Source organism: Pelophylax lessonae, assembly GCF_965119305.1.
Source record: "Pelophylax lessonae genome assembly, chromosome: 6".
Lineage (NCBI taxonomy): Eukaryota > Metazoa > Chordata > Amphibia > Anura > Ranidae > Pelophylax > Pelophylax lessonae.
In genome coordinates, this window is record NC_138773.1 from 224,488,587 (window position 1) to 224,509,309 (window position 20,723).

The following is a 20,723-nucleotide window of genomic DNA, read 5'->3' on the forward strand; positions in this document are numbered from 1 at the left end:
TTTTTTTCAGTTGGGTCTCATCCTTTTGTTCGATGAGTCCTTGATGCTTCTGGTTGGCTCCGGTTGGGCCTTCTGGATTGGATTTTTATTTCTGTTATCCCACCCCTCATTTGTGGCACTGCTTTGGGACGTCCCTACTAATATTAATCAAGAAGTCTGCATCTGTCAATGAGCGACAGAGAAAATTGGATTTTTGACTTACCGTAAAATCCTTTTCTCTTAAGCTTATTGACAGACGCAGGACCCGCCACTCTATTTTTGAGTTGGTTTGGGTTGAATTCTCTGACACTGCTTTGTTATATAACTGACATCCTGTAGCAGGGAGAGAGAGGATATACCCCCTGGGACTGCCCATAAGCTGTGGCCAGAACTTTTTTCCTGCCTAGTGTCCTACTCCTTTAGGGGGCAGTATATCCCTACTGATATTAATCAAGAAGTCTGCGTCTGTCAATGAGCTTAAGAGAAAAGGATTTTACGGTAAGTCAAAAATCCAATTTTTGCGCCAGGATCTGGATGGGGGGGAACAGCTTTCCCCTGCCTTTGCAGAGCTGGCGGACCAGTTGGTTCAGGGGTTTCAGTTTGGCTGTGATACGGCTCCCAAGCCAGCCACCCAGTGCCACCACAGTGTTCCTGCAAGCCAGCCACCCAGAACAGGGTGACGCCAGCCACCACAGTGTTCCGGCAAGCAAGCCACCCACAACAGGGTGACACCAAGCCAGCCACACTGCCAGGCGTCAGCCACCAACCCACAACAGGGTGCCAGGATCAGCAGCAGCTTCAGCAAGCCATTTCTTTAATCTTTTTTGTCTCTTTCAAGTTGAAATGGAGATGGATGAGGAGAGAAAGAGTAAAAGTGTGGTCTGGAACTATTTCTCGTCTCAACCATATTCAGGGAAAAGCAGCAGTGTGCAACACATGTACAAACAACATAAGCATGGGATCAGTAACTGCAAAAAACAAAAATATGTCAAATCTTTGGGTCCATCTAAGAGTTCATCATATTGAATTGTATCATGCAGCACAGAAAAAACAAAATGAATATCAATGTGATTTTGATTCAATACCTCGTCAACTATCCCAGGCAACAATAACAGATATGTTTGTGAAAAAAACAGATGTCATTGTCTAGATTCAGATGGAAGATTCCAACTGCTGGACAGAGTAATCACAGAGATGATTGTCACTGATAACCAGCCGTTTACAATGGTGTCTGACTCAGGATTTAAGCAGTTGTCCATGCTTGAGCCAAGCTACACACTGAAAAGTGAGATGAATAATCAAACCAAAATGCTGGCAAAGCTACACCAAAAGGTAGCTGACAAAGTAAAGGCTATGCTGCAACCAGACAATGCTGGCAACTCGCTCTCATTCACGACGGACTGCTGGTCACAGAGTCTGAGTCACCACTCATTCATTTTTTTTTTTTTTTTTTAAATCAGAAACAAAGTTTATTGAACAAAACAGAAAATTCACAGGCTCCAACACAGCAAGCTCTCTTGCAAAGAGAGTATAAGCAATCAAAGAAAAGATACATGACATCCCTAAAAGAGTGCATTCCCATCAAATAGTGCACATCTATACACCCGGGCGTGGTAACACAATTACACATACAGTACCCTCCCCACATTTTGCAACCAGAACACACAGGGCACTATTGCAATAAGCAATCCATGATAAGATCAGCAGGGGCCAGGCCCGGCTGTGCCAGCCACCCAGCCCAGATTTTGTCATACCGTAGTGGGACACCTCTATGCTGATAAATTAGGCGTTCATACCGTAGGGTAGTGCCCACCGCCCTCACCCACATCTCCAGCGAGGGAGGGGACGGAGACGTCCAGTGCTGCAAAATAAGTTTCCGGGCCTGAAAAAAAGACCTCGACAGCGCTAATCGCACGTTGACATCAGGCGAGTAGTCCTCCACCATGCCAAGGAGGCACAGCTTCGGATCCACCGGCACAGATTGCGCATTTTCGAGACAGTGGAGCAAACATGCCTAAAGGAATGAGGCTTGCTGATACGTCAGACCTCTATGTCATCATGGCACACAACACCCTCCAACTTTCAAATGATGATCTGTCAAGCCAAAGAGCTTTGATTGATATATGGTTTAAAAGCATGAAGAGATTAAAAGTGTTGTGCTTGCAAGTCTTTTGAATCCTTGATACAAGAACCATGCTTTCTCTTCTGATGATGTATTGGCTAAGGCGAAACCATGGCTGACAGAAGATATGGAGGTGCAGGAGGTTCCTGCCGAAAAGAAATGTCCAGAACACTACTTTTATGAAGAACAGCATGCTGAAAAAACAGACAAATGTCCAAAAATACATCAACGAACAGAAAAGAATCTGCTTCATCGTCGTTGAATTGATCAGGACATTTTCAGTGTTTTATTGGGGCCTCATGTGGAGGATTTAATTTCTTCTGAATCTGCAACGATGAGCCTTGATGATGAACTTTATCTCTATTTGAAAGAAGCCGTAATTGACAGAAGAAGTCATCCTCTTCAGTGGTGGAGGGAAAATGAGGCACGCTACAAAAAACTTGCTTCCCATGCTAGAAGATACCCTTCTCTCTCTGCTCCTCTGTCCTCCACTCCTCCTGGGCATGTTTACGAAGTTGCAGCATTGTTTGAACAAAACAGAAGACCTTTAACAGGTGATTATGGACATTCTGAAATGTTCTGCTTTCTTCATTATAATATTGTTCTACTTAACTGGGAGTATTAAAGAGTAGTGTCCACTCCAATCCACTGTCTAGCTGTTGCCTACCTTTTTTCTAGCAGTTTTGCACTGACTGCTGTAGTTGCAGTGAGTGCCCTACTGCAGAGGTAGTCGACTGACTCCAATCCACTGTTTAGCTGTTGCCTAGCTTTTTTCTAGCATTTTTGCATTGACTGCTGTAGTTGCAGTGCCCTACTGCTAAGAATCCAATCCAATGTGTAGCTGCTGCCTAGCTTTTTTCTAGCAGTTTTGCACTGACTGCTGTAGTTGCAGTGAGTGCCCTACTGCAGAGGTAGTCGACTGACTCCAATACAATCCACTGGCTAGCTGTTGCCTAGGTTTTTTTCTAGCAGTTTTGCACTGACTGCTGTAGTTGCAGTAAGTGCCCTACTTCAGAGGTAGTCTGCTAAATGACTCCAATCCAATCCACTGTCTAGCTGTTGCCTAGCTTTTTTTCTAGCAGTTTTGCACTGACTGCTCTAGTTGCAGTGAGTGCCCTACTTCTAAGAGTCCAAATCCAATGTCTAGGTGTTGCCTAGCTTTTTTTCTAGCCGTTTTACACTGACTGCTGTCATTTCAGTGAATGCCCTACTGCAGAGGTAGTCCACTGACTCCAATCCAATCCATTCTGTCTAGCTGTTGGCTTGATTTTTTTCTAGCAGTATTGCACTGACTGCAGTAGTTGCGGTGAGTGCCATACTGCAGACGGAGGTAGTCCTCCGCTGATTCCAGTCCAATCGACTGTGACATGTGTAGCTGTTGCCTTGCTCTTTTTTTCTAGCAGTTTTGCACTGACTGCACTGCATTAGTTGCAGTCAGTGCCTTACTGCAGAGGTAGTCCTCCTTCGCTAACTCCAGCCCATCAAATCCAATGTGTACTGTATGTGGTGTATATTGTGTAGCTGTTGTTGCCTAGCTTTTTTTCTAGCAGTTTTGCACTGACTGCACTGCACTGCATTAGTTGCAGTCAGTTCCTTACTGCAGAGGTAGTACTCTTCCACTGACTCCAGTCCATCCAATCCACTGTGTATGTGTATTTTGTGTAGCTGTTGTTGTTGCCTAGTTTTTTTCTAGCTGTTTTGCACTGACTGCACTGCAGTAACATATTGCAGTGTGTGAGTCCACTGCTGCAGCACTTTATTATGCATTAATGCACAATCAGATGATGTGAAATGCAAAGCAAATGTCCCTGCAATTGAAGTTTTCATATCAGTTTTTATGCAGTTAAGGTGTGAAGAACGAGCACTTAATGTTAAAAATGTTAATAAATAAAGATTAACATGTTTATTAAGAGATTTGTGTCGAATTTTGTGGGGTTTTTTTGGGTAATTTTTACATGTGTGAAGATATCGACCGATACCGATATGCGATCTACAAAATATCGGTATCGGCAACGAAAAAACGATATCGGTCGATCACTCGGGTCTCACAGGGGGAGGAGTACTCTTCTTCCACAGGCTGCTAAGGGAAATGAGTCCCGTCGCAGCCATGCCCCTTTTTATTTTCTCGGCTCATGAGCGGCCTTTTCTTTCCTCAGGATCTCAAGACAAGGGATCGAAGTCTGTAAGGACCTCCTCCAGAGGACCTGGTCTGGTAAGCTGTGAGCGGGTCCTTCTGGATCCCTGGATCTCCCAGATTCAAGACAGATGGCTCCACAAGCTGATTTGGTCCGGCTGCAAAATCAGATTTTGGACTCATCTTTCAGAGAGGTTCTTTCCTTCCACCCTGCATCCCCAGACGGCCTGCGAGGTCTCTTCGGGGCAGTGCACGACTTGCTACTGCAAGGGGTGCTTGTTTCGGTTCCAGATACGGAATGTTTTCAAGGGTTTTATTCGTTCCAGCCCTGTGTGCTGTGCAAATTCCAGGGGGGAAATTGGCAGGCAGATTATCTCAGTCGTCAGGCATTGGACCAGGGGGAATGGTCACTTGCTCCGGAGGTGTATCATCAGTTGCGTCTCTGGTGGGGCATTCCCAAGGTGGACCTGTTGGCCGCTCGTCTCCACAGGAAGATAAAGAGGTTTGTTGCACGGTCTCGGGATCCTCTGCCCGATGCCACAGATGCACTGCTGGCTCCTTGGGGGCCAGTATTGTCTGATGCACTCTTTCCCCCCTTTAGTAGAACTTCTGCCAAGACTCCTGCGGAGGATCGAGGCAGAAGGGATTCCAGCCATCCTAGTGGCTCCAGACTAGGGATCAACCGATATCGGTTGTTCGTTGCTGATGCCGGTATCGACCGATATTTTGAACATTTAAAGTTTTGCAAAATAAACACAATTTTCGACACAAATCTGTTACTGAACATGTTAATGTTTGTTTATTAACATTTTTAACATTAAGGGCTCGTTCTTCACACCTTAACTGCATGAAAACTGATAGGAAAACCACACGTGCAGGGACATCAGTTTCACATCATCTGATTGTGAATGATACATATACTGCTGCAGTAGTGCACTCACTGCAATAATTTTAAATCACTACTGCAGTGCAGTCAGTGCAAAACTGCTAGAAAAAAAAGCTAGACAGTGGATTGGAGTCAGTGGACTACCGCTGCAGTAGTGCACTCACTGCAATGATTTTAACCTCCCTAGCAGTATTCCCGAGTGTGGCTCGGGGTTAATTTTCAGTGCCAAAAGCGGTAACACCGAGCCACATTCGGGATTACCCCGCAATGCTACTCCACTTCCCTGCGATCCCCCGCCATCCTCCCCGGCGTCTTCACCGTCTCTCCTCCGGTTCCCTCCCTGAGAGCGTTGCGATGCAGGGGGGGGGGGGGGGTATAACCTGCAGCAAATTCAAAAGTGTAAATACACAAATGAAATAAAAAGAAATATTCAGCGCTGGACTCTTGTACACACCACTAATAAATGGACCAGCAGCTAAGCACTCAAGGGCAATATCTCCTAAACACCTTCTGAATACATAATAGAAAAATAGTGCAGCGCAATCCTAGTGGTAAAATTATAAAATCATGCAGAGTCCCAGTGTTAATAGGTGTCCATATAAACAGATAAAAGTCTCCAGTGTAAAGTGGTCCTAGGGCAATTCCATAAGGTGCTTGTCTCCACGAGTGCTCATGCAATCCCACCACCTGTTCACACTGCCGCTCACCTTAACAAAGAGACCCTACAGGGTCAACCAGCATTTCATCTCAAAATCAAAGCATCCTCACACTTTCTTCCTTAAGCGTAGTAAATGATTACACCTCCGATGCACTGTCAGCTCCTCAAACAATGTTACCAATATGTGTAGGAGACAAGAAAAAACGATCTAATGCTCTCTGTATGCAATCAAGCACTCTTTAATCCAAATAAGAAAACAACTCACATTTTTGAAGAAAATAACAGCGCATATCTGCAGAGTTTGCAAGCAGGCGTGCATCAGGTCCACCAACCCGGAAGAGTGAGAGGCGGCCACGGGTCACGTGACATCCCTCGTACGCGTTACGTCCGTGAAAATAAGCGGGACTTCTTCAGCAAGGGACCCGCACGTGACCCGCGGCCGCCTCTCACTCTTCCGGGTTGGTGGACCTGATGCACGCCTGCTTGCAAACTCTGCAGATATGCGCTGTTATTTTCTTCAAAAATGTGAGTTGTTTTCTTATATGGATTAAAGAGTGCTTGATTGCATACAGAGAGCATTAGATCGTTTTTTCTTGTCTCCTACACATATTGGTAACATTGTTTGAGGAGCTGACAGTGCATCGGAGGTGTAATCATTTACTACGCTTAAGGAAGAAAGTGTGAGGATGCTTTGATTTTGAGATGAAATGCTGGTTGACCCTGTAGGGTCTCTTTGTTAAGGTGAGCGGCAGTGTGAACAGGTGGTGGGATTGCATGAGCACTCGTGGAGACAAGCACCTTATGGAATTGCCCTAGGACCACTTTACACTGGAGACTTTTATCTGTTTATATGGACACCTATTAACACTGGGACTCTGCATGATTTTATAATTTTACCACTAGGATTGCGCTGCACTATTTTTCTATTATAAATACACAAATGACCTGATACAAAGCTGTGATACATGGTATCATGCCATTTCAGCGCAGGATTGCACCTGGATACTTTTCCAGTGCCCTGCCTGTGCTTTTCAAGTGCTTTGTGCCTGGAAAATTTGCTGTTTTCCAGTTCGCCTAAAAGCGCTTTTGCGCAAAAAGAACTCTTTTTGAACGCCATGGTCGTTCTCAATTTTCCAGGCACAAAGAACTGGAAAAGCACAGGCAGGGCACTGAAAAAGTCACCAGGTGCAATCCTGTGGTGAAATGGCATGATACAGTGTAATCCGTTAGGATCACAACTTTGTATCCTGTGAATTCGTGTATTTACATTTTTGAAATTGCCGCCGGTTCCACCCCCCTGCGTCGCAATGCTTGCAGGGAAGGGAACCGGAAGACAGGTGCCGGCATCGGCCAAGCACACAGCAGGAGGATGGCGGGGGATCGCAGGGGAAGGTGAGTTTTAAAATGTAAAACAGATTTCCGTGCAAAACAATCTACCGCTTTTAGCAAAGAAATCTGGACATAATCACATTGCCAAGTTGATTAAACCACTACTGCAGTCAGTGCAAATTTAAACTGCTAGAAAAAAGATAGACAACAACATACAGCTAGACAGTGGATTGGAGGAGTCAGTGGACTACTGCTGCAGTACTGCACTTCCTGCAATGATTTTAAATCACTAACTGCAGTCAGTTCAAAACTGCTAGAAAAAAAGCTAGACAGTGGGGAGTCAGTGGACTGCTGCTGCAGTAGTACACTCACTGCAATAATTTTAAATCACTACTGCAGTAGTGATTTAAAATTATTGCAGCAGAGAGTGGCGCACTACTGCAGCAGTAGTCCACTGACTCCAATCCACTGTCTAGCTTTTTTCTAGCAGTTTTGCACTGACTGCAGCGTAGTTAGTGCAAAACTGCTAGAAAAAAAATCTAGACAAAAGCTAGACAGTGGAATGGTTTGGAGTGGAGTTGACACTAGTACTATACTACTACACTTTCAATACTCCCAGTTAAGTAGAACAATATTATAGTGCAGAAAGCTTAACATTTTAGCATGTTCACCAGTTAAACGGCTTCTGTTTTTTTCATAAATTCCTGCCACTTCACTAAAAACACGCTAACTTGGTACCGAGGAAGGGGAAGCAGAGGGGTATCTTCTAGCATGAGAAGCAAGTCTTTTGTAACGTGCCTCGTTTTCTTTCCACCACTGAAGAGGATCACCACTTCTGTCAATTACTGGTTCCTTCAAATAGAGATGAAGTTCATCATCCAGGCTCATTATTGCAGATTTAGAAGAATCATCCGCATGAGGCCCCAATAAAACACTGAAAATGGCATCTATTCAACCACGATGAAGTTTCTCTTCTGTCCGTAGTCTTTTTGGACATTTTTCTCTTTTTTGAAGAATCCTACTCTTCCACATTAGAAACCTGCTCTTCTTGACTTTTCTTTTCGGCAGGAACCTCCTGCACCTCCTTTTGAATATCTTCTGTCCGCCATTGTTTTGCCTTGGCCAATACATCATCAGAAGAGAAAGGATGGTTCTTGTATCGAGGATCCAAAAGACATGCAAGCACATTTTTATTCTCTTCATGCTTCTCAAAACATTTGGCCAGGCTGCCCTCGTGGCCTGCCTACATGTTTTAGTGCCACATGTGTTGGGTCCTTCATTCTTTTGAAGAAGCATCTTCAGCACTCTCACTCGTGGGATGACAGATGACACAGATGAGTCCTAATGACTCACCTCTAGTGTCACTTCCTCTATGCGGAGGAGGGTCTCAGTGACATTGGCTACAATGTCCCACTGATCAGCAGTAGGACAAGAATATCCTCCATATTCACCTGAATATATGGTAAGAGCTTGCTTCTGCTCTAGCATTCTTTGCAGCATGTGAAGTTGTTTTTGAGTAGGCCAAGGTTTCCTGAATGCACCTCAGTCGCTGCTTGGCAAGGACTGAATGGTGGAAATGGCCTGCGCACCTCTTCAGCATGCTAATTATGTCTGGTTTGACAGACCATCATTTACCACAAGTTGGAGGGTGTGTGCCATGCAACTGAGGTCTGACACTTCAGCAAGTTTCATTCCTTTCACCATGTTCGCAGTCTCGAAGCACAAGCATCACTCGGTCTTTGGTGATTCCCCACTCTTCTAGCATGCCTAGAAACATTTCTCCAATGTACTCCCCAGTGTGGGGATCCTTGCATCACTTTTGTATTCAACACCAAATGCCTTCTTGTCCATCCGCTGTCAATGAAGTGGCATGTAAGACTCGCTAGTGATTGTTTGTCCTGACCAGCAGTCAGTCGTGAATGAGAGTGAGTTGCCAGCATTCTCTTGTTTCAGCATAGCCTTTACTTTCTCAACGACCTTTTGGTGAATCTTTCCCAGCATTTCGGTTTGATAATACTTGTTACTCTTCAGTGTGTACCTTGGCTCAACTATGGACATCAACCGCTTAAATCCAGAGTCAGACATTGAAAATGGCTGCTTATCAGTGACTATAATCTCTGTGATTACTCTGTCCAGCAGTTGGAATCTTCCATCCGATTTTAGCCACCTATTTTTTTTTTCTGAAACATATCTTATTAATGCCTGAGATAGTGATGTTTCACCTTGTGATTCATTTTATTTTTTCTGTGCTGCATGATATAATTCAACATGATGAACACTTAGATGGGCCCAAAGATTTGACATATATTTGGTTTTTGCAGTTATTGATCCCATGCTTGCATTGTTTGTGCACGTGTTGCACACTGCTGCTGCTTTTCCTGGAGATGAGAAATAGTTCCAGATCACACCTTTAATTTTTTCTATCTGCATCCATCTCCATTGAAATTTGAAAGACACTACTGAAATTGAATATAGGCTTAAAAAAAACTGGCTTGCTGGCACCCTTTGGTGGGTGGCTGGCTGACACCCTTTGGTGAGTGGGTGGCTGGCTGACACCCTTTGGTGAGTGGGTGGCTGGCCGGCACCCTTTGGTGGGTGGGTGGCTGGCTGGACCCCTGTGGTGGCTGGGTGGCTGGCATCTTTTGGTGGGTGGCTGGCTGGAACCCTTTGGTGGGTGGCTGGCACCCTATGGTGGCTTGCACCCTGTGGTGGGTGGCTGACTGGCACCCTGTGGTGAGTGGGTGGCTGGCTGGTTTGAGGGTGTATCTTTCAGGGGAGCTCCAGTTGTCCCTGGTTGAGCTCCATGTTACCTGGTTGGCTAGATTTAGCCTTTGGGTATTTCTTCTGCTGTCTTTTTTTTTTTTTTTCCACCCCTCATGTTTGACACTGCTTTGGGATGTCCCAATGGTCAAGAAGATTCTGGAGCTGTGTCCGTCAATGAACGAAAGAGAAAATTGGATTTCTCTTACGTCCTCCGACAGTCGCCGCCTCCTCTAAGTCATCACTGTTGGGTATTGACTTCCGCTCCGCAGGAGTAGCTAGGCATAAAGACTTAGTCAAAAGAACAAAGGCATTTGCATATACACACCCATGGGGGCTGTCCCATCTGGTCAATACCCCCCTGCAGTGACCACTCCCAACTCAGTTTTAATCTGCCTAGCGTCAGGAGTAGTTAGGCTTCCCTGTGCTGGGGCTACAGTCTCAGCCTATCTAATCTTTTTTATTTGATTTTCTTTTGAAAATGTCAGTTTTATCTTACTTTACTAGTTGTTTATTTTGTCAGCTTTAGTTTTAGTAATTTCTTCGGATGAAGATGGATCATGCGGTGCTGGGATTCGGACTGACCGCCCTGGTTCTCCAGGGCAGAGGGTCAGATGGACCCCCAGCCCCCCATCGAGCGTTCAGCTATGGTTCGCCCTGGCACTATGAACGACCCATCCCTGTTCGCAGTGAGGTGGCTACCTCACAGGACACATCTGCGATGCTGCAGTGTCATGTCCCTGGCAAACGGCACTCCCTGTCAGATAAGGACAGCAGCTTTCCGTTCATAGAGGCACCCCACGCCATCTGGTACAGGTAAGTACTTCTGTGTGGGGCCTCTGTCTGGGGTGGCAGTCCTGTGTTGCTGTGTGTCCCCCATGTCTGTACCTGTGTGACTCCCTGATGCGGTCCCTGCGGGGATCGCTTGTGCATGCGGTGCTGTATGTTTTGGGGGTCCCCTTCCCTGTGTCACTTCGGTGCTTGTTGGGGGTGCAGACTGTGTGTGTGGTGGCCGCAGCGGGGTGAATCCACGCGGTCCGCCATTTTAAGTATGGGCAGGCATGTTTGGCTTCTCTATGGGCAATCTACATGCTGTTTTTGGCGCCATCCCCCGCCATTTTGCGGTAGCCGAACGATCGTTCCGACCGCATGTCCGGCGGCCATTTTGGCAGAGCCTCCTATGCAATCCTATGGGGCAGCCATTTTCCCTGGGTCATGCAGCCTATAAGTTCAGCCTACTCTAGCAGCACTTCCTTTTCCTCTGAAGCAGGACACTCGGTGGCAACACTCTGCGGGGCTCTGCAGATTATTGCTCTCAATATCTTTCTGTATTGTCATTTCTGGCTCAGTTTTGTTCTCTCCTGTTTGGGGGTCTTTGTCGCTGGAGCGGTGGGCTGCGCACTCCGCGGCGCTCTTAAAGGGACAGTGCTAACTTTATTGCACTGTTGTTTTTTGTCACCTTGAGCAATGGATTCTCAGGACAGCAAATTCCCCCCAGCTCTGGTGGGGGTCCCCAGTTCTCCTGTGGCCCCTCTGAGACCTGATCTGGCCGCTGTAGTGGTGACCTTGGTGTCAAACATGGAAATGCTGATGGCTGAACGTGCTGCTAAAAAGAGGCCCAGATTGTCTCTCTCCTCTGATTCAAATGGTGATATGGCTGCTGCTGCTGCGAATGTGCCCTTTTCAGGGTCTCGCTCATCCTTGGACCTGCTGGGGTCTGAGGGGGAGGCAGAGGTGGAAGGGGTTGATACCTCTTCCTCAGGGTCGCCTGAAGAGCGGGCGACCATGGATGAATTCATTGTTTCTGTTAAGGAAACGCTTCATTTGGAGGATGAGCCCTGTCCTCCCGGCGTTGTGTCCTCATTTGGGACGCACAGGACCCGCAAGTCGGCGCAGGTTTTTCCCTGCCCACCTGAGTTTCATTACACTGTTCATGAAATGTGGCGCACGTTGAAACGTCCATTCCTGGTACCTAGTCGGTTCAAATTGCTTTATCCTTTTGCATCGGCTACGCAATCACGATGGTGTGTGTCTCCACAGGTAGATCACACTGTGGCCGTGTTGAACAAGGCTACCTTGGTTCCTTCTGAGGATGCCCCGGTTTTCCGGGATCCCACGGACTGGCGGTTGGAGTCTCTAAACGCCATTCCTATATAGTGGCGGGCTCGTTGCTCAGACCCGTTTTCGCGTCCGTTTTGGTGGCTCAGGCGGTGGCTGATTGGACTAAGGTGCTTAGGAGCAACCTCGTGTCTGATGATGTTCCACCTGCCCGGCTGGATATGGTGGATCAAATTCACCAAGGAGTCATGTATTTGTGTGATGCAGCCTTGAATGAGGCCCCTTTGGCTGAACGCCTATCTAGTGTTTTTCGGTGCTTAACCGTCGACTGATCTGGCTGAAGAGCTGGTCGGCTGACCAGTCCTCGCGGAAAACAGTGGCTGATTTTCCCTATGCTGGTTCTCGCCTTTTTGGCGAGGCGTTGGATACCTTGGTGAAAGGCGTCACAGGGGGCAAGAGCACTTTGCTGCCCCAGAACCCGAAGAACAAGTCCTTTCGTGGCAAAAGGGGTTCTACGTCTCGATCCATTCAGGGATCCTTTCGTGCCTTTTCGGAACCAAACCAAGGGCAAGCCCTTCAAGGGACAGGGTGGCCAGAAGAAGCCCTGGGTGGGCAAGCAGAAGTCCAGCAATGCCGGCTCGGCGGGTCAATCTGCCTCTGCCTGAAGGGGCCCCCTCACCCGTTTCAGGGGTGGGGGGACATTTTGCGCGGTTTCCTCCAACCTTGGCTGCTCCGGATTTCGGACAGGTGGTTTCAGGAGATCATTCGATCAGGGTACAAGATCGAATTCCTTTCCCGGCCGGCGGACAGATTTTTTCCCTCAAATCTTCATTTGCCTCCTGGGCGTCTGCAGGACCTGCACCAAGCGATGCAGGACCTTCTTGCTCAGGGGGTGATTGTCCCGGTGCCTCATCAGGACAGGTTTCGGGGATTTTATTCAAATCTGTTTACTTTGCCCAGGAAGGAGGGCAAAGTACGTCCTATTCTGGACCTGAAAGCGCTGAACCGCTTTGTGCGCGTTCGGAAGTTCCGTATGGAGTCTCTCCGCTCGGTGGTGGCCTCCCTGAGTCCAGGGGAATTCCTGGCCTCGATAGATCTGAAGGATGCGTACCTGCACATCCCCATTTTCGAGGGTCATCAGCGGTACCTTCGGTTTGCTATCGCAGAGGACCACTATCAGTTTGTGGCGTTACCTTTTGGTCTCGCTTTGGCTCCAAGGGTATTTACCAAAGTGCTGGCGCCGGTTCTGGGCCTGTTAAGGGCACAGGGCATTGCGGTCTTGGGGTATCTGGACGATCTCCTTCTGAGATAGAGTGTCAGCCAGGACCTATTGCGTGATCTGTCCACCACGGTGCAGACGCTACAGGAGTTCGGATGGACCATCAACGTTCAGAAATCGACCTTGTCTCCATCGGTTCGTCTTCCCTATCTGGGAATGATTCTGGACTCTGCTCAGGCAAAGGTGTTCTTGCCAGAGGACAAGCTCCGGACCTTGCAGGATGAAACGGGTCTCTCAGGGACAATCCGTCCTCGTCACTCAGGACCTGCAATGCGGGGCCTGGGGTTGATGGTTTCGGCCTTCGAGGCGGTACCCTTTGCTCAGTTTCACACGCGGGCTCTCCAGGCGGAGATCCTGGCCAGGTGGAACAGACTACCTCAGTCCCTGGATCTGAGTGTCTCATTGAGTCGTCAGACCAGATTGGCTCTTCTGTGGTGGCTCCAGTCCCCGGCGGTGTCGGAAGGCAAGTCCTTCCGTCCGTTGTTGTGGATGGTGATTACCAAGGATGCCAGCCTGTCGGGCTGGGGTGGAGTCCTGGGCAACCTGTCTGCCCAGGGCACTTGGTCGGAGGAGTCCTCCCTCCCGATCCATGTGCTGGAATTGAGAGCGATAAAACTCTGTCTCTTCCAGTGGTCGGACCGACTTCGGGGCCGTCCTGTTCGGGTACAGATGGACAATGCTACCGCGGTGGCTTACATCAACCACCAAGGGGGCACCAGGAGTGCCCGGGCGGCCCGGGAGGTGACCGACATTTTGTCTTGGGCCGAGACTCATGTCCCGGCGATTTCAGCAGTTCACATTCCGGGTGTGGAGAATTGGCAGGCCGATTATCTGAGCCGCCAAACCCCGGATCAGGGGGAATGGTCCCTACACCTGGAGGTCTTCCAAATGCTGTGTGCGAAGTGGGGATCCCCGGACGTGGATCTGTTCGCATCTCGACTGAACCACAAGGTGGAAAGGTTCGTGGCAAGAACGCGCGATCCTCTGGCAGACGCCTCGGATGCGTTGGTGGCCCCTTGGCATCAGTATCATCTGATGTATGCCTTTCCTCCGATTCAGTTGCTATCCAGGAAACTCCGCAGGTTAGCCTCGGAACCGCACTTGGTGATTCTGGTGGCGCCGGACTGGCCACGCCGGTCCTGGTACGCCGACGTTGTTCACCTGGCAGTGGCGCCTCCATGGCGGGTGCCAATGCGGGAAGATCTGTCTCGGGGTCCGATCTTCCATCCTGCTTTACAGTCGCTGGCTTTAACGGCCTGGCTGTTAAGACCCAGGTCTTGAGGGACAGGGTTCTCTCTCCTGAGGTCATCCCTAGTCTGATCAAGGCTAGGAAAACCTCATCTGGTAAAATCTATTACCGTACCTGGAAAGCTTATTTCGCCTGGTGTGAGTCCAGGGGGTTCTCCCCTCGCTCTTACTCGGTGTTGAGAGTGTTGGCTTTCCTCCAGTCTGGGGTGGACCAGCGTCTGGCGCTGGCCATGATAAAGGGCCAGGTGTCTGCACTGGCTGTTATTTTCCAACGCCCTGTGGCATCTCATTCCTCCTCCCAGAAAGGAGCCTCTACCTCCATGGGACTTGAACTTGGTTCTGTCCGTGTTACAGCGTGCTCCCTTTGAAAATATCCGGGAGATATCGTTGCCTCTGCTGTCTAAGAAGGTTGCCTTTTTAGTGGCGATCACTTCGGCTCGCAGAGTATCAGAGCTGGCGGCGTTGTCCTGCTGCTCTCCTTACTTGGTGATTCACAAGGATAAGGTGGTCTTGCGTCCACATTCCTCTTTTCTTCCTAAGATGGTCTCTGAGTTTCACCTTAATGAGGACATTGTCCTGCCTTCGCTTTGTACGAAGCCTAAGCATCCTAAGAAGGTTGCTTTGCACTCCTTGGATGTTATCAGGGTTTACCTGTCGTCTACGGAATCCTTTCGGAGGACGGATTCCCTCTTTGTCCTTCCTGAGGGACCTCGGAAGGGCATGGCTGCGTCCGCAGCGACTATTGCCAAATGGATCAGACAGACCATTGAACAGGCTTATGCTTTGAAGGAACGGTTTCCAGCCTTCCCTGTTAAGGCGCACTCTACCAGATCTTTGAGTGTGTCCTGGGCCTATTGGCATCGTTCCTCGGTGGCCCAGGTGTGCACAATGCCAATAGGTCGTCGGTGCACACCTTTTCCAAATTCTACAAGGTAGATGTTCTGGCATCAGCTGATGCCTCCTTTGGCCGCAAAGTTCTCAGTGCAGCGGTGCCATGAAGGACCCTTGTTTTTTTGTGGGTCCCTGGCTGTTGGTATTTGCTTTCCTTGGCTGTTGCTCCTGTTGAGCTTTGTTTTCTGTTGCCCAGAAGGTTCTCTTACTGTGCGTGTATGGTTCCTTTCTCTGATGTGGGTACTGCGTTGCCTTTTCTACGGTTACGTCTCCCACCCCTCATGTCTATACTGCTTTGGGACATCCCAATAGTGATGATTTAGAGGAGGCGGCGACTGTCGGAGGACGTAAGAGAAAACTGAATTTTTGTAAAATCTTACCTGTAAAATTCCTTTCTCTGAGTCCTCCGACAGTCGCCGCCCCCGCCCCTCTTATGGGGTTGTTTTATTATTACCTACTGCTATGCTACCAAACTGAGTTGGGAGTGGTCACTGCAGGGGGGTATTGACCAGTGGGACAGCCCCCATGGGTGTGTATATGCAAATGCCTTTGTTCTTTTGACTAAGTCTTTATGCCTAGCTACTCCTGCAGAGCGGAAGTCAATACCCAATAGTGATTACTTAGAGGAGGCGGCGACTGTCGAAGGACATAGAGAAAGGAATTTTACTGGTAAGATTTTACAAAAATTCCGTTATTTTGAAACCATTCTTACTATATAGCATTTCTTCACACCTGCTTAAAATGTTTGCACGGTTCTGTAGCTTCTGAGTATTCAAACTCTGTGTTTTACCAAACAGGTGATACCATAGCCACCTGTACAAATATGCTGTTGTGGAAAATGCCTGTTAACAGAGTTAAGTAGTTCAAACTTAAACTGTACACACAGCTGAAATTCATCTCCTTCCTCTGGGCTCTGTACAGATTTTCTCTTTAGTGTCTGCACAAGCGCAGCTCAGTGTACATTCCAGCACATCGCGCGTGTCGGGATGACTGCACTCCTGTGCATACACAGGAGTGACGTCATCCCACTCTGGCCAATGAAAGTGGTCGCAGCATGGCATCCAGAGGATACTGGATAGAAGATGCTGGAGCCAGCAAGGGACTTTGCGCTTTTGAAGTGAAGCAAGGGGTTTAGCCCTGCTTAAATGAAAAAAAAAAAAGGCAAGTGTAGTAAAGTGTCATGTTTTATTTTTTGTTGAACTTTTTTTCTCCCCTCTAGAAAATCATCAAAAGTGTAATTTTAACCTGGAGAGGGTATATATGTATGCATTAAATACATAGTTTTATTCTCAAAGTGTATGTTGTTAAATCCACTAACTAGTTTTGTGTAAGATGTGCTTGACATCTGTTAACTTCTGTTAGCAAGTTGGCGAATGCTGTTTGTAGTTAAAATATGCTAAAATTCATCTAACATCTTTATGAATTACCTACACATTTTTTTGTTTTTTTCACAGGTCACTATAACCTGGTTGTCTTATGTATTATCCTGCTTTAAGAAAAAAAAATACTACAAAATTGAGACACTACATTTAAAATATTTGTGTATGTTAAAGAAATTTGCCATTTAGAAAAGGAGTGGTGGAAGAAAAGATCACCTAATGGAAACATTTGCCAGTCATCTGCTTTAGGACAGTCGAAAACTAAATGCTGGAGTCCTTTGAGCATATTGTTTGTTTGTTTTTTTGTTTGCCTCAGTATTGTTCCAGCCTCAGGGACATATTAAAAGCACTAGGAACTAACTACAAAGTGCTGAAAGAAAAAAAAAAAAAGTTTACAATGCATGTTACAAACTTGCAAGGACACCACATGTAAGGCATTTTTGTTACCTAATTTGGCTTTGTCATTTTTTTTTATTTATTTATTTTTTTTGATTGCCAATGTCATGGGCTAAAGTGGTTGTAAAAGCTCCTGCTGTTATCAATCAGAGCCAGTGATGAGAGAGCGTGGGGTGGGACCGAGCCCTGCTATGTGTGTTCTATGGACACATACAGCGTGGCTCAACCTTACATCAGTCTGCCACTTGTAGCGCCTAGGTGACATCACAGCCCTCCTGGCAAATTCCTGAGGATATCATGAGAAAATAATGCTGTTCACAAGATGATGCTCCAGCACTGAAGTTTGGGATGCTTAGCATTTCCAGGATCTCATCCTTTTTTTTCTTTTTTTTTTTTTCACGTTGATTGTGGTCTTTTCACAGCAAGGGTGACAGGTTACTTTCTAATAAGTATACCTTATCAATTTAAAGAAGACCTTGCACCCAAACCAAGAAAATAACATGTTGGAGATTTTCTTTTTTTTTTTTTTTTTTCAAATTAGTCTCAGGATACCCAACAAAAATAAAAAAAACATTGATTACTGCCATGCTTTTTCAAAAGTAGTAGTATCCTATGGCAGCAATTTAGATTGCTGTGACAAAGCACTATAGTTTGTAACTATTGCCGCCTATAATGTACTTTAGGTGTAAGACCACATACTGCATTTGATTACCCTAGTTTATTGTGGTTGATAAGGCAATAGGGAAATTTCCACAGTCCTTGTGTAAACAAACATGAAATGTGGTCTGAATCTCCCACAAAAAAAAAAAAAAAAAAACCTCTGCATATGCGTATAGGGTGCATTGATTTTAAAATCTCTCCTCAGACTGGAATAATACCATCTCAGTCATTTTTTTGCCTGTGTGCTTTCCTTAGGTGCTATGTTAAGTGTTTGCATTATATTTTGAATTAAAAGAAAACTGTAATACTGGGCAAGAGTGAAACTGTTAAAGCAGCTTAAAGCCTCAATCACATACCCGTGAAAAAACAAACCTCATTTACAACAGTTTATTTACAGATCTGAACATAGCTGCATTGTTTTCAGTAGAGACATTTACACAGGTGTGTGAATGTTTCAAATCGTAACACAAAAAATAACATATACACATATACCATCGAAAGAAAGAACAGGATCATTTTTACACATTCAAAATGTACCTATTTACTGATAATGTATGCAGGAGCTTCTGGTCCTTGACTAATCAGTAAAATGTTTATGGCTGTGTTATGGCCACGTGATTGAGGCCTCAAAGGAGTAGGATTCAAAAGAATATCTGCGGTTTATTGTAAACCCCTTTAACATACACCTGTGTGTAGCCCATAAAGGACAGAAAACAGGTTAATTTTAATGCCAGCCCACACAGCTACCTATTCTTTGCTTTCCTGTTGCTCTGTTTGCCAGGGAAAGAAAAACTACTTCCCTGGATGTTGGAGTATGGGACTAGCTGCCCTTTCCTTCAGTGTGGTTGCTATGGCACAAAGTCCTGTTACATAGGGTCTGGGGGACCTTAAGCTAGAGTTTTCTTTATTCTGCAGGCAAAGAGGAAAACTAGTATAGGTAGCTGCAGGGGACAGCATTGTGTACAGGCTGCTTTGCCATGCATTAGCAAAGCACATGTTATATTACAGCATTGCTTCAACTTACAAAACCCTGTCTTTAGGGCTATGGGGACAGTAGAGCTGCATTGTGGGGTGTGGGGGGGGGGGGAGGAAGGCTTGCTACGTAGCCTGAATGCATTTTATCAGGCACAAGAGCGGATACTCGCGGTATTGGGAGGCTAAGGACATACACTTAGTTACTAAAGTGTTTATTTGAAGACCTTACATCAGTCTGCCAGATACATTTTTTTACCTTTTGTGATGCATACTATACTGTTATTAGTTGGAAATGTTTCTCATAAGTACAAGCGTAGTTTAACAGTTTTAGAATTTAAGCTGCAAAATAGTCTGTGAAGAACCAGATATGCAGAAATAGTCTGTGTTCAAGTGGGTTTTTGAATACCAAAACATATACTCACCACTGTGATTCTTTTTTGCTGCACTTTCCTACAAAAAGTGAAAAATCCGGTTCGCTTGCCTGATTTTGTGAGAAGCTATGATCATCTCTAATACCTGAGATGCTCCCTATTGAACCTTTGGAGGTCAGGGAGAAGCAACTTATTAAAGGTGATGTTCAAAATCAGAAGCATTGTTTGTAATTATCAGTCCTGCTAACGAAGATTAGAATGAACAGTGAGTTCTTGAGCAAATTTGCTTCTATAGGGTTGGGAAAAAGTCCTGCTTACCACATTTTGTTGTCCTTTTTTTCTTGTAGCAATTAGAAAAACTATATTTTGCTCATTTGTTTTTTGTAACGAGTTTATTTTTGTAAATAGTGTTTGATAAGTTGACATGGAAATGTTTGTTTACTTTGTAATATTTGGACATATTTGGTCAAGCGTGTCTGTTTAGATGGTTATCCCCCCCCCCCCCCCCCACCCCAGTGGTTTAATAAAAAGTTTGCAATGTTGCTATTATTGTGTTTTTTTTATTTAAATAAACTATAGCAAAACATTGGAGATACATTCATGTACAGTGTGTAAATAGTTCTGATTTTAACCTAACCAAAACAAAATCCTGAAGAAATTGTGAATAGGCAATAGGGCCACTAGATGGCAGCATAATAATTTATATTGTACAGTCTGCAATGTTTGTGTTTGTTCGTGATAAAAGGATAGATAATCATTATATGATCATAGCTTGCATTTAATTTATTGTATTAGAAGACTTTAAGAAAATAGGGGCTTTCACCAGGGTGCCCTTTTAAAGGAATTGGGTGTGTGCGTGTATATATTCTCATGTTTTGTTCCCACTTATAACAGAACTAAATAATAATATAGTTAATAGTAAGTCTGCAACAACTGTGTAGGCCATGAGCTTATGAGCTTTACTTCCATTCTTTGCGGAATCCAACTGTGTGCACATTAGTGTTTTGTAATTGTTTTTTTCTCTCACCACAAATATGAGGAACTGCAGTCAGTTAGTCATTCTTATTCTACAATGTTACAACACAAAGGTTAGGATAAGAAGAAATTTCCTTGTAGGTAATGTGGGCTGTCAATAGATGATAAACCCCATGGTGACCATGTATGATCATTCTTGCCTGAACCTTTTACATATATAACAAAAATAAGAAATATCCTTGCTGGTTAAAGTGGTTGTAAACTTTCCTCTGTGTGTACCTATAATAAGGTTTATCTATAGGTACTGTAAATACCTCCTAAAATTGCACTGTTAAGGATATATTTACTGTACAGCGCCAATGATGTCGGCAGCTCGTGTCGTGTTATTAGAGCCCTATACCGTGACCAGAGGCTCCCGCGCGCATGCACAGGAGTGACGTTATGCGGCTCTGGCCAGTAGCACAGTCGGAGTTAGCTTACCCGGAAGGAAGACGGGCAAATGTGGATGCGGCCTCCTGCGGGGATGACAAGGGCTACGTTTGCAGGTAGGTGTCACATAATATGCTAGTTTGCGATGTATACTAGCACAATATGCCTTTACTTTGCAGGTAAAAAAAAAAGAT

At 45.9% G+C, this 20,723-nt stretch overlaps 1 protein-coding gene across 1 annotated transcript in view; it reads left to right on the plus strand.

Annotated features, from left to right (window-relative positions):
- The window catches only part of RBM44 (RNA binding motif protein 44), a gene marked incomplete at its 5' end in the record, with an annotated part of 455,780 nt that extends 438,967 nt beyond the window's left edge, over positions 1-16,813 (plus strand). The window contains one exon of the mRNA XM_082260160.1: positions 16,799-16,813. The remainder of the gene's footprint in view (positions 1-16,798) is intronic.
- Between the last annotated feature and the right edge of the window lie 3,910 nt (positions 16,814-20,723).